The sequence below is a fragment of the Salvelinus alpinus genome, chromosome 23 (genome assembly GCF_045679555.1).
Source record: "Salvelinus alpinus chromosome 23, SLU_Salpinus.1, whole genome shotgun sequence".
NCBI classification, from domain to species: domain Eukaryota; kingdom Metazoa; phylum Chordata; class Actinopteri; order Salmoniformes; family Salmonidae; genus Salvelinus; species Salvelinus alpinus.
In genome coordinates, this window is record NC_092108.1 from 18,784,351 (window position 1) to 18,799,537 (window position 15,187).

Genomic DNA, 15,187 nt, shown 5'->3' on the forward strand with positions numbered 1-15,187 from the left:
TCACTCTGGATAAGAGTATCTGCTAAATGACTTAAATATTATTAAGGGTTACTTAAGGCATTTAAGGGGTTAAAATAAGCATGAAAACACATACAGACACACTCACTTATCTGATCTCCTTCAGGCGCTGGACTGATGAGAAAAAACTGAAAAGTGGCACTGTGAAGCCGGCTGGTGTTTGATGTCAGGGTAATGGTTTAGGTATCCTGTTGCCAGAGAGAGAGAGAGAGAGACATTTCCATGCTAACCTGAATGGGCTTGGAAACCATCATTTAGGGCTGTGAGTTGTAAATCAGAAATTTGGAGGGTCTGATCAATTTTACAAGCTTGAAGTTTGCTGCTCAGAAGTTCTGAGAGAGAAGTCTGACGGGCATTTGGTTGGTTCTTATTTATTGAGTGATAGTTAGTTAGTCTACATTATAATAAAGCTCTGTGTAAGCGAACCTTCCGGTCTCTGTGTGTGTGACCGACACTTTAATGGGCTAGGGCTCTGCTCTGCTGAGTGCACTGCAGCTATCGGTTCATCATTAGTCATTCAGTGTGTAATACCCGTCTAAGTTCCAGACGAAGCAGAGGAGCAGACACAGTGTCTGAACCAAGCATGTTAAGCCCACTCAATGTCCTGTAGGACAGAGCAATTTAACACAGGAATAAGCCAATTATCTTTGTGGAATAGTCAAATTGACAATAGGATTTCCCCCAACTCCTTCTGGACTCCCATGTTAGGGGTTGGGCTTACAGACCTGGTTCGCTCTCTAATGGCCACACACACACCGGCACACTCCTGCCCAATACAAATACACACACTCACATACTTCCAGAGGTGTGGACTTGAGTTACATAACTTGGACTCGAGTCTGACTCGAGTCACAGATTTGATGACTTGAGACTCGACTTGATAGAAAAGAAAAGAACTTGAGACTTGACTTGGCGCCTCAAGACTCGACTTTGACAATTTGAAATTATCCGGCCAGGTTTTGTAATGTTTTTTTTGTTTTTTCCCCCAATTTCGTGGTATCCAATTGGTTACAGTCTTGTCTCATCGCTGCCACTCCCGTACGGACTCAGGAGAGGCGAAGGTCGATTTTCCTGACTATTATTATAGCCTACATGAAAAAGTAAGCATTATTGACACTGGATAGCTGCTGTGTCTGATCCCATGTAGACCTACCATCTCCTGCCATTTTTCCCTTGAACATTAGCCCCCACATAGAACTGCACTGTTAATCACATGTTGTCAACATGTGGTCAACCCTCAATCTGGAGAGCTCCTGGGTGTCCAGGCTTGGTTTTTTCAACATTTACAACTAAATACTTGTGTCTTTATAAAATGATTCCCGCATTCAATAAATCAGGGATCAAATGGATAAGGTAGGCTACTTCAAAGCAAGGTATCTAACTAAACATGTTTATATATAAGGCATAAATATTCATGTTTCAGGGGAGATCTATGCACAGCATGTTATTTGTCAATTAGGCTATTCTTGGAATATTTTTTACGTTGTCGCAATTACATGGTTACTGTTTAATAGAGGGAAATACCAGTTTTCCAACGGTGCAGATTTATTTAGGCTCGACTTGACGTGACTCGATACATGACCCATTCAAATGTATTTTCAATCAAATGTATTTATAAAGCCTTTTTACACCAGCAGATTTCACAAAGTGCTATACAGAAACCCAGCGTAAAATCCCAGACAGCAAGCAATGCAGATGTAGAAGCACGGTGGCTAGGAAAAACTCCCTAGAAAGGCAGGAACCTAGAAAGAAACCTATAGAGGAACCAGGCTCTGATGGGTGGCCAGTCCTCTTCGTGCCGGGTGGAGATTAAAAGAGAACATGGCCATTAAGGCCATATTGTTCTTCAAGATGTTCAAACGTTCATAGGTGACCAGCAGGGTCAAATAATAATCACAGTGGTTGTAGAGGGTGCAACAGATGGCTGAGGAGTAAATGTCAGTTGACCCATTCTACTTGGGACTCGACTTGAGACTCGGACCTTGTGACTTGCTTGTGACTCAAACAATAGTGACTTGGTTCCACCTTTGCACACTTCCATCACACACACATTTACATTACATTTAAGTCATTTAGCAGACGCTCTTATCCAGAGCGACTTACAAATTGGTGCATTCACCTTATGATATCCAGTGGAACAACCACTTTACAATAGTGCATCTAACTCTTTTAAGGGGGGGGGGGGGTTAGAAGGATTACTTTATCCTATCCTAGGTATTCCTTAAAGAGGTGGGGTTTCAGGTGTCTCCGGAAGGTGGTGATTGACTCCGCTGACCTGGCGTCGTGAGGGAGTTTGTTCCACCATTGGGGTGCCAGAGCAGCGAACAGTTTTGACTGGGCTGAGCGGGAACTGTACTTCCTCAGAGGTAGGGAGGCGAGCAGGCCAGAGGTGGATGAACGCAGTGCCCTTGTTTGGGTGTAGGGCCTGATCAGAGCCTGAAGGTACGGAGGTGCCGTTCCCCTCACAGCTCCGTAGGCAAGCACCATGGTCTTGTAGCGGATGCGAGCTTCAACTGGAAGCCAGTGGAGAGAGCGGAGGAGCGGGGTGACGTGAGAGAACTTGGGAAGGTTGAACACCAGACAGGCTGCGGCGTTCTGGATGAGTTGTAGGGGTTTAATGGCACAGGCAGGGTGCTGTGGGTGAGCCCCCATTGCGAGGTACGCACCCTCTCTCCCTATACAATGACGTCTCCAGCAGAGCGGACCACTGTACATTTTCATGAGGAAATCCTCCATAATCCGAGCGGCAAGCGAGACAGCTGGTTCACGTCCATCTCAGAAAGCAGGAAGGGGCTGGGTGCCCTGCGTGCCTGCCACACTCCAGCCCCACAACTCTAACGTTACATGCTCCAGCCACAAAAGAGACCTCCTCCCTGGGCTTGGCACAGTGGGCCAGCTGCATCCTCCCACACTGTGTTCAGGAGAAGGCAGAACAGCCAGAGTCGCCTGTGTACAATCAGACCATGACAAGCTCCAGCAGCAACAGCAACAGCAGCAGCATCCAACCCTGAGGAGAACAGGCTCCTCCACATCCATTTCTATAAAAGGGGACCCCAGGGAATGACTATGTGTTTCTGCTTCACAGGCTTGACTGGGAGAAGAGTCACAGCAGAGTGTTATAATGCATGTCTTGAACCGTCACTTCTATATGTAGAGACATTGGGGAAGATCTCTGTCTGTCAGGTTTAAACATATCTGTGACTGCAGAAGAGTCAAAGGCTGCTATATGGCTTCAACAGTTAGACTTCAATAAGGTGACACCAGGGAGGCACAATGTTAATTCTATTTTCTGACTGAAGAGCATGAGTGAGTGAGTGAGTCTGGGTATCCCTGGCAACATGGGACTCAGAAGCCCCATTTCCCCCACAACAATTGGAGTGGGAATATGAGCATTAAATAATCTCTCTCTGAGATGACTTCAGGGAACACTGTGAGTGTTCAACAGAGGGGCTATTCCAACAGAGGGGCTAGGCGTCTAGTTCGTTTTGCTAAATTGATTGCTAATGAATTGGTAGATGTCTATAACAGCAGTCACTTCCCTTTCCCTCTCTGCACTACAAACCCCAGGGTGGTAGACTGTAGGTCTTCAATACTATTTGGTTTGGTATAAGTAAGGGAATACAATAAATGGATTAGCCCTCCCCCGTTAACAGTGCAGTCCCAGCTCGGCTCCAAGTCTTTAACAGACATTTTGTTGAATAAGAGCCTTGGGGTGCTGTGTCTTATACCCTCTGTTAAACGTCTACAGAGAGTAGCCTGAGGAGAAGATGCATGATTCGAGAGTCTCCCTCCATTGTCTATGAGTGACTGCCACTAGCGATGCGGCTCTCTAAGAAAGAAATACTTTTTAATTTATTTGGACAGCAAAACACTTTAGCTCCACTTGAGATAACGGTGGTAATGTTGTTATAGGGGCAACGCTCTGGAATCACAGCAAGGGAGGTTTCCGATTCGCAGGGCTGGATCTGCATGACCTCACCGCTCTCGAACACTTCCTCTCTCTATGTCTCGTTCCCTCACTCTCACCTTGGCCCTTCTATCTCAATCTTGGTGTCCATCCATCTCTCTCCCTTCATCTGTCTCCTCCCTCCACTGTCTGTTGTAATAAACAGTAATGTCCGGTAATGGGAGGTGGTGAGTGCTCGCTGTCACAACAGCAGCACCTCTCTTTCAGCCTCCCCTCTCCTAGCCGCTTTATAGCTGACATAAGTCACTGAGTCAATGTGTCAGGTCTATCCACACATGGCTACCCTTCCTCTTTCCTTCTTTCCCCCCCCCTCTCTCTCTCTCTCGCTCTCTCTCGCTCCCTCTCTCTCTCTCTCTCACTCCCCCTTTCTCTCTCGCTCTCCCTACTCCCTCTTAGTGGCTCACTCAGGGTATTTATAAGAGCTTGTTGGTGTAAACAATTACGAGCTTAATGCTGACAAAGATTGTTGTGCTTTGTTTTAACCAAATTAGCAGAGAGCATTTGTCTGATGTCTGATGTCCCTTGAGGTATTCCCACAAGATCTTTCGTTGCTAGGGCAAAGCCGGGTCAAAACTGGATGTGTAAGCACAGGAAAAACTGTGCACACAGCCAAACACAGAAATACACGTAAACAAAACAAATCCACACAGGCATAGTCACCCAAACATATATGCTTTATCTACAGGTATTAAATCACAAGCACATATTCTAAAATCGCCTTCCTGTGTGTTCCATATACAGCACACTGATACATCAGTAAAATACATGGTGTGCTTCATACTGCTGTGATTAAAGCGATTATATGGGGTGTCATGACGTTGGCCTGAGTGGGGGAGGTTTATGACCCCCAGAAAGACCCCCCCCCCCCCCCCCCCGTTTCTCTCTCTAGTCTATAGAGTTGACTCTTGAAAAAGCCCTTTGTTAATATAGAGATTCTGGTGACATCAAAAGATGAGAAACGGAACCATATTTCGGTAATCCAACCAGTTGAAAATATGCGTTGGGACTTAATGAATATGATGTCAGTTCAGTTGGTGTCTGAGACATGATTACTGATGATAGGACGACATAAACTGTATCTTGGAAAGTCTACACATTCTAGTTATCAGATTCACATGGAATTGTTGTGCAATTTAAATGTTTAAATATTAAACTATTTGTGAAAAGATTAAATGTAATTTTAGCTTCCAAATGAGAGAATTGGGTTTTCATGAGTGAACTATGCTCAACTCAGTGGCCCTGCTCATGTGAACAGACATTGGTTATAAACTATGAAACACGCCCTTCTCTCCCCTCCTATATAAAGCCCTTGACGAAAATGTAACTTTCTGTTCCGAGGACGTTAGTGCGACAGTCCTACGTTAAAAGGGCTCAGATAATAAGCTGGTCCAAGGACGTGTGGACTTGAGGTCCCAACGTTGAAAGGACAAAGACCACCTACAGAACTAAGCCAAACTTAAAGAACCTAACGAAATTGCATCGAATTTCAATGTGAAGGTGACGACCTACATGCCGGAAGGATGAATTTCGACTATACCAGCCAGAATATAGCATGAGCATATAGCATGGCAACTTGGTATGAACTTTGAACTCTTATTCACTAAAAAAGTGCTACCCCCTCCGCCCGCTAAACGTGGGCTAGGAGAGGACGGACAGAGTATCCATTCTACCACGATTCAGTTCACCACTAGACATTCTTCAGAGGACCAGAGATCCATAAAGGACAAACCGACCTTCCATCGACGACCAATCTACCAAAGCGCAGCTCAGAGTAAATATTTATTGCATTCTCCTTTTTCAAATGGGCGGTTATTTAGAATGCATAAGATTCTGTATTTACGATAGCATAGCTTCTCCCTTTGTTACTCAGTCTTCCCGCTCTTTCACTCAAACCCAAACCCCTCTCTTTGTGTAACCAGCCGTCGTATCTGTTCCGTCCACCAGGGACGTTTTCTTTATGACATCATTTGTAATCAATGTATGATCCATTCTGTGTGATTATTTAGGTATTTAGTAAATAAATAATTAAACCAAATTTTGGATTGCTGATTCAACTTGTTAGCCAGGGTTCGTGAAGATAACCAAGAATTTACAACTTTCAGATGAGACTGAATAAAGTGACGATTAAATATCGACTGCTATTGATGCAAAAGATTACTAGGTCTTTAAGAGTTTATTCGGAAGATAACAGCGCTATAAACATTATTTTGTGGTGCCCCGACTTTCTAGTTAATTACATTCACCTGATTAGCTTAATCAGGTAATATTAATTACAGAGAAATTATTTTATAGAATAGCATGTCATATCACTTAATCCGGCATAGCCAAAGACACGACAGGGGTCATAAAGATGCACTATAACCCACAGTGTGTGTGTGTGTGTGTGTGTGTGTGTGTGTGTGTGTGTGTGTGTGTGTGTGTGTTTGTGTGTGTGTGTGTGTGTGTGTGTGTGTGTGTGTTTGCGTGCGTGCGTGGGTGGGTGCGAGCGAGCGAGAGAGAGAGAGAGAAAGAGAGGGGGGTAGTTTTGATGTAGTTTTGATGGAATTAGAATTATGCCATCTGCAGAGGCTTATTTAAGTGATAATGCCCAAGAAGCCGGTGTTTGGAGGATATATTGGCACAGGTGTTGTTAGGCCCGAGACGAAGTCGAGTGCTGGCAAACACCGGCTTCTTGGGCATTATCACTTTTATACAACAGGGTACCAACATAATCAAATAATGATTGACATATTTTCATTAAAAACATTATTTTGATGAATGTATTCATATTATTTCATCCTTCCACAAGTTATAGTCCCGAAACAAATCTAGGGTTGCTACCCAAGCAGGCTAGTCATTAGTTCTATTGGTTCAGTTGCAAGAGTCAGTCGTTCAGTCTTTTAGTTCTGTATCTACGTACGCGAGTAAGGTAGCTCCAAAATGCATGTGTTTCAGCCTAGCTCAGTGATTTATGTGGAGGTGGGGCCAGCAGAAAATACGGAGTGTTGCGTTGTAATTGCTCTGTCACTCATGGGGACACTACGTCACCGCCAAGTCTAAGGGTAGAGCTAGAAAATTCAAGCCCCTTGGGTGCTGCCATAGAGTTACATTAGAAGTACCCATCAAAGAAGACTCAAGGTCATTGTCCACAGATACAATGACGTCAAATCACATTACATCTACAGTAGCTTTCATTGGACTGATCATGTCAACATCATACTTTCAAAATCTTAGCTAGCAGTCATCAAGATTCAAATCGACAATCTACTGGCAAATCCTTTTTAATCCTTGTCATATGAAGAGAAATAATGAAGAGAAATTATAGATAAAACGTATGGGTGCTCATTGGCCATTGGATATAAACATTACACAACAAGTTGGGAATCGCAAATTCAACAATGAGTGGTTTGGAAGGAATCAGTGGCTAACTGCAAGCATTGCAAAGCAATCACTAGCCTGCTATTCAGTGGAGTGGCTGTGTGGTTCCAAGTCTACGATTAAGGGTTTCTTTTCCTAATTTAAAATTATAAACATTCAACATTGGCCATGTTGTCAATGAAGCAGGATTTGTGCCGCACTCAAAACAACTGTGTAACGGTTTTCGTCGGTAGAAGGAGAGGAGGACCAAAGCGCAGCGTGGTGCGTATCCATAATTTATTAGAATACTTCTCAATATGAACAAAAACAATAAACAGACGAAAAACCAACGAAGCTACAGTCCCGAACTAGTGAACACAGAAAAAAACAGGAACACGCGAACAGGAACAATCACCCACAAACCAACAGTGAAAACAGGCTACCTTAATATGGTTCCCAATCAGAGACAATGCAAATCACCTGCCTCTGATTGAGAACCATATCAGGCCAAATGACAAACCTCAACATAGAAACACATAACATAGACTGCCCACCCCAACTCACGCCCTGACCATACTAACTAAAGACAAAAACAAAGGAAAATAAAAGTCAGAACGTGACAAACTGTTAACTCGGAACTGCAAAATATGACTTTAGTGATTTCAAGACAACTGGGAACTCGGGAAAAATGAGCTACGAATGGGAAAATATGTTTTGAACTTTCATCCAGCACGGAATTGTAAATCTGGAACTCGAGCCTCTTTCTAGAGCTATGACCTGAAGATCACTGACGTCATCATGATTCGCCCTTTTTTTTCAGAGTTCCCAGCCTCACCCTAATAATTTGATCCATTTTCACCTCTTAATTTCACCTACTGTTCTGACTTGGTGGTGCACATGTAGCCAAAAACCTGTTTTTGAGAATGTAATCATCGAATATTGTAAAAGCTTTCATTTTCTGCTTAAAGTGCCCCTTTATTTATACGACAGTTCTGACTTGGTGTACAGGGAAAACACTGTAAGAACGGCCCATGTTCTGAATTCTGTTGCTGTACATTTCAAAAGTGCTGAACAAATAGTTTTATTGACTACGTCCGTCCTAGCTCCCTCATTAATGTCTTAATCAAAGGTACGGATTGCCTCTTATCAGCTTGTCGTCCCCTTATGCCATATTTTGTACATCTCAATTGTCAGGAAAAAAACACATTTGTTTAAGCAAGTCAGCCATATCAGCTATGTTTTTATAAAAGGCAGTAAATGAGGCTGAATGAACTGCTTTGCTGCCAAACAATCCTCCGCTGATAGCCAGGTGTAGCAGTGGTAAGATGTTGGGACTCCTGTTGGGACTCTGCTGTTGGGACAGCTTTATGTAGGCTGTAACAGTTTGTGGGCACCGTTTATCACCGTTATAGTGCAATTAATGTATTGTTTAGTGTTGTGTTGTGTAGTGGCTTTGCTGGCATGCATCCCACATTATGGGGGGGGGGGGGGGGGGGGGCACCACCAAGATTTACATGCTAAAATCGCCACTGGTCACGTCAAACAGTGCAGACAGAATAACAACAGTAGCTGCATTTGTTTAAGCTGTTTTCTTGTGACATTTATTTAGATACATCCATAACAATGAGCTAATGAGGCACGTTATCGCCTGGAATAGAAAATGTGCTCTCTCGTCAGGACACTGTTGTTCAGAGGAGCTAGCCAACAACACAGCTAACACAATCACTTCAAACTGAAGCTGGAAAGACTGCAACCTAGCAGCACTTCGTTTCGTTTTACCTTTTTTCAATTGACATTTCTTTGTATGTATCCATAAAAATTATGCCAGATGATTCATGATTTCAACTGGCTGAGAAAGGCTGCCTGACTCTCTCTCTCATCCTGACCCCTACATGTCCATTACTATGGGACAATTGGAGATCGAATTAGAATATTGAAACAATGTTGCAAATGTCGGAGGCAGACAGAGGAGAGAGTCTAATCCTAAATGCTGATTGGTTAAAAGCGCATTCCAGCGGGTGTCTATTCCACAATTTACCACCAGATAAATATATTACTTTAAAATGCCTATTTACTCTGTTCCATCTGACTGCGCAATCGACTGTCTCCAGGCAGGCAAGTTATAAACTTGATATCCACTATAAAAAGCATCTAAACATTATCTCACATTTCTTTTAGACAACATTTAGTTTTCAAAACTAAATGTTGTCCAAAAGAAATGTGAGATAATGTGCTTTAAACCAATCAGCATTTAGGATTAGACTCTCCACTGTATAAATTAAAAGCAGGCAAGGGCTTTACAACATCAAATACATAGCATACTATTACACCCACAGCCCACTTTACTGTACACATACACTACATATACAGTCGTGAAACACAGCAAATAAAACACATTGACATTCAAACATTACAAATTGTGGATAGCCTACTGCTAGAGGGCAATCATAAATCACAGAATCAAATAAAATCAAATAAAAAAGGACACTCAAACGCGCGCGCGCACGCACGCACGCACGCACACACACACACACACACACACACACACACACACACACACACACACACACACACACACACACACATATATATATATATATATATATATATATATATATATATATCACAAGAGGTTGGTGGAACCTTAATTGGGGAGGACGGGCTCGTGATAAGGAGGATTGATATCAAATAAATCAAACACATGGTTCCAATGTGTTTCATTCCATTCGCTCCGTTCTGGCCATTATTAGTATGAGCTGTCCTCCCCTCAGCAGCTTCCTGTGATATCTATCTATCTATACATATATATATATATAGACACACATACACTCAACACTGAACACTGGCCACAGTACCATGTCAAAGATACAGCCGCAAACACAACACTGTCTTGTCAGCGTGCGCTCTCAGTAGCCAAACACTTGTCATTACCGATTTAGTACGAATAATATATGACTGCAATTAAGTCGGTTTTATGAAGCGATACTGTGCCGATCACCTTCATTAGGGACGCGCTGATCCTCATAGACATTGCGCATGCGGCAGGTAAAATATTTGCCTCGCACACACTGGGGTGTCAGACAGTGTCTGTATTTGGTACGTCTGCTGCTACCCCGCGGATCTTTTAACGTGACAGATAGAAATGCGCGTGCACTATCTGCTTGAACTCGGTTCAGTCATGGGAAATTTGATTCTGCTCTGGTCCGTCTCTCCCAAGTGACCCCGAGACGTGCGCGTGCCCTGTTCACTTAATGGAGTTATGCTATTGTAATAGATGAAATGTATGATCAAATACCCTAACAGATGTGCTTCAATGTCTAAATGCAGTGCACTCGTAACCTAGTTCAGCCAAATTACATGTAGGTGTGTCAGGTCTGAAACCATTCAAGAGACGTTGGCTATTGTTCATGAAATGGCCCGAAATAAAGTGGAGTAGTCGACTCTTCAGCCCCGCAATTACGCACAAACAAGGTTCACTATAAAACCACCAAATGATTCATCTCGAATACACGTTTTTCAAGCAAGCCATCAAAGATAATCACATGTTTTGCGTTAATATCGTTTCGTCTATAATTTGCAAGTGCCTAATATAATGCATTCAGACTGACAAAGAAATCATGCATTCGAAATCTCAAACGTTAAAAAAAATCGGTTTCATCATCATGTGCTGCTATAATATCCCGCGCAAAAATTCTTACCTCGCCTCAGCGCGCGGCATGCGTGATTACCTTGTATGAAATTAAGGATTCATTTACCTTCAGAGTTCGGTCTTGAAGGAACTGTCTGAAGTTTCTGGCGTGTCGTTGTATCTGCATGTCTCTCTTGAGAAGAACTGAGTCAAATGTGAACAGGGCAAACGCTGTTATCGCATCTCTCTCTCTCTCTCTCTTTCTCTCTCTCAAATAATAACACGGCTGTCTTAAAATCTCTCATCACGTACACTCTCGCTCTTTCTTTCTCTGGCCGTCTCCTTTCTCTGACTAACAGTTCACCACTATTTTTCAGGTCATCATCATTACAGTAGCCTGTCCGTTAACTGACCATCGTCATCAACATCGTCATCATCATCATCATCATCAGTAAAATAATAAAAACATAGTCAACATATTTTCATGTTTTTGTATCTATTTTTATGTTCATATTGAATAACTAGCACCCAGTTCCTGTTGAAGGCAGAGAGAGCCCTGGTTCTGCATTTCCATTAGAAAAGTAGGAGAGACTATTCCTCCTCCATTACATAAACACAATCCAGCAAGATGACAGATCATGAAAGGACTGATTTATCCACTGGGGAGAGATTCTGTGTGTGTGTGTGCACTCTGCTCTGCTCTCTGTCTATGGGTGAGGGTGTGTTTGCTGGTGCTCCCTTTGTGAGAGTGTGTCCCTCAGGTCTTGATGGGTGTCTTGGAAAGCCTTCTTCCTCCCCAATGACCCAGGTCACATCTATCCCCCTAGGATCTATGAGGTGTAACTGCACCCACACACACACACAACACACACACACACACACACAAACACACACACACACGCACACACACACACACACCCCATGCACATCCTTATCACTGAAACACATTCAAATGATTTATCCACTAGTTAATCTCAATCCTTCCAGACTGTGTGTGTGTGTGTGTGTGTGTGTGTGTGTGTGTGTGTGTGTGTGTGTGTGTGTGTGTGTGTGTGTGTGTGTGTGTGTGTGTGTGTGTGTGTGTGTGTGTGTGTGTGTGTGTGTGTGTGTGTTTGAAGGACAGCATCAGCAAGTGAGATGGATGTGGGAGGAGTTTCCTCCTGTGAGGGTGTGGCTCTCGTATATCTCTTTACCTCTCCTAATAGCAAGCACAAGGAGCTGCAGGGGGCAGACAAAGCAAGACACAGACAGTCAGGTATAAACAGGTAATATGATACACAGGCAGACAGACATCAACATATTTATTTATTTTACATTTTTATTTATTTTACCTATTTTACCAGGTAAGTTGACTGAGAACCAGTGGTGGTTGGTGCTGTTTAAGATGAGGGAGGACACATTTGTTTTTATTGAGCATAGCCTTAGTTCTATTACAGCATGTTGGATGACTGTCATTCATATTCCATTCACCCAGTTCAATGTAACATTGATAGGTTTAGGCTACTACATGATACTCACATTTTCCTGATACCCATCATGGGGTTGCTACAACCTAACCTGTGAATGAAAGTATACAACGTAGGTGCACACAGGTCGAGAGAAAATGTTTAGAGGACAGACAGTGACACATGGACAGACAGCGACGCATTCAATACCGCCTTGCACACTCTTACCTGCATCTAGCTGATCTAGTGTAATCATTAGTCCACTGCTGAGAACATATTCTCATTCACAGCAAGCACAGTCAGGCATAAACAGGTAATATGATACACAGGTAGGTAGGCAAACACAACAGATCAGACCGATGTCCTCTCTTCTGCCTGCAGGGTGCATCTCCCCCTCTCCACCTGTCTGCTCCTAGCTGTCTGAGAGGACGACAGGGTGGTTGCTCCCACCAGGCCCTCTGCCTTCATCTCCTTGTCACGACTTCCGCCGAAGTTGGCTCCCCTGCCTGTTCGGGCGGTGCTCGGCGGTCGTCGTCACCGGCCTACTAGCCGCCACCGATCCCTTTTTCCGTTTTCTGTTTGTTTTGTCTTATTAGTTGCACCTGTGTCTATTTGTGTTTGCCTGATGGGCTTCCTTATTTTTAAGCTAGTTTACCCGCCCTTGTTTTGTGCGGGATTATTCTTGTGTTAGGTGTTTGTGTTGTTGGGTGTGTTCGTGCTCCGGACCGGGTACCCTGTGTTTTGGGTTGGTCCATATTTTTCGCGCCCTGTGTTTTGGGCATTGCTTTTGGTGTCATATTAAAGTGCACTTCTCCCTATGGAACTCTCTGCTCTCTGCGCCTGATTCTTCCCTCACACACCTAGTATTCCGTGACACTCCTCATGATATTTACCATTTGAATGGTATAGTTACAGGGGAGAGGAAGGGGGATGAATGAGCCAGTTGGAAGCTCAGGATGATTAGGTGGCCATGATGGAATGAGGGCCAGATTGGGAATTTAGCCAGGACACCGGCGTTAACAACCCTACTCTTACGACAAGTGCCATGGGATCTTTAGTGAGCACAGAGAGTCAGGACACCCATTTAATGTCCCAGCCAAAAGACGGCACCCTGCACAGGTTAATGTCCCCAATCATTGCCCTGGGGCATTGGATATTGTTTTAGACCAAAGGAAATAGTGCCTCCTACTTTCCCTCCAACAACTATTCCAGCACCATCTGGTCTCCCATCCAGGAAGTGACCAGGACCAAACCTACTTAGTTTCAGAGCCAAGCCAGCAGTGGGATGCAAGGTGGTATGCTGCTGGTGCACAGAGATAAACACTCAGACAAAGACACACAAACAGACAGACAGACAGACATCCTCTCTTCCGCCTGCAGGGTGCATCTCCCCCTCTCCACCTGCCTGCTCCTAGCTGTCTGAGAGGACGACAGGATGGTTGCTCCCACCAGGCCCTCTGCCTTCATCTGCTCATGACATTTACCATTTGAAGTTCTGTTCTTACTTCCCCTTCACATGGCACAAAGCAGCACAAATACTGGGACGTGTGGCAGGAGAGTAGGTGTGTGTTATATGCATGTAGTCAAGGGAGGAGATAGGGGAGAGAGAGGAGAGGGGGGAGAAGGAGGGAGGAGAGGGGGGAAGAGAGAGGAGAGGGGGGAGAGAGAGGAGGGGGGGAAAGGGAGGGAGAAGAGGGGGGAAGAGAGAGGAGAGGGGGAAGAGGATGAGAGGGGAGAGAAAGGAAAGGGGGAGAGGGAGGGAGGAGAGGGGGGAAAGGGGGAAGAGGGAGGGAGGAGAGGAGAGGGGAGAGGGAGGGAGGAAAGGGGGGAAGAGAGAGGAGAGGGGAGAGAAAGGAGAGGGGGAGAGGGAGGGAGGAGAGGGAGGAAAGGGGAAAGAGGGAGGGAGGAGAGGAGAGGGGAGAGGGAGGGAGGGAGGAAAGGGGGGAAGAGAGAGGAGAGGGGGAGAGGGAGGGAGGAGAGGGGGAGAGGGAGGGAGGAGAGGGAGGAGAGGGGGGATTGCGTGTGTCTGCATATGTGTGAGATCATAGAGTGTAATGTGACAGGGTGTGTGTGTGTGTGTGTGTGTGTGTGTGTGTGTGTGTGTGTGTGTGTGTGTGTGTGTGTGTGTGTGTGTGTGTGTGTGTGTGTGTGTGTGTGTGTGTGTGTGTGTGTGTGTGTGTGTGTGTGTGTGTGTGTGTGTGAAAGTTGGGAAAATGTGACAAGGAATGTGTGTATGGTGTGTTAGCAGCATACCACCTTGCATCACACTGCTGGCTTGCCTCTGAAGCTAAGCAGAGTTGATACTGGATGGGAGACCAAATGCTGCTGGAAGAGCTGTTGGAGGGCCAGTAGGAAGCACTATTTCCTCTGTTCTAAAAAAAATATCCCAATGCCCCAGGGCAGTGATTGGGGACATTACCCTGTAAAGGGTGTCATCTTTCAGATGGATCAATAACTGGGTGTCCTGACTCTCTGTGTTTGCTAAAGATCCCATGGCACTTATTGTAGGTGTGCTAACCCTGGTGTCCTGGCTAAATTCCCAATCTGTCTCTCATAACATCATGGCCACCTATTCATCCCCAGCTTACAATTGGTGCATTCATCCCCCCTCCTTTCCCCTGTAACTATCGCCCAGGTTGTTGTTCTCAGTCAATTTACTGGGTTAAATAAAAGCGTGTGTTGTTGTTACTGGTTTAAATATATCCTGTAGTAACCTGGTATATTTATGTTTACCAATAGATGGCAGTATTGACTCAAGACGGGGGTTTGCTTCCCGCTATCCGTAGCTATTTC

General features: G+C 44.5%; 1 protein-coding gene across 3 annotated transcripts in view; it reads right to left on the reverse strand.

The window, feature by feature from the left end:
* LOC139550442 (uncharacterized) overlaps positions 1 to 11,355 on the reverse strand; it is a 230,799-nt gene extending 219,444 nt beyond the window's left edge. For all 3 annotated transcript variants that reach the window (XM_071361346.1, XM_071361347.1, XM_071361345.1), the window contains exon 1: positions 11,077 to 11,355. The gene's annotated coding sequence lies outside the window, so the exon portion shown is untranslated. The remainder of the gene's footprint in view (positions 1 to 11,076) is intronic.
* Between the last annotated feature and the right edge of the window lie 3,832 nt (positions 11,356 to 15,187).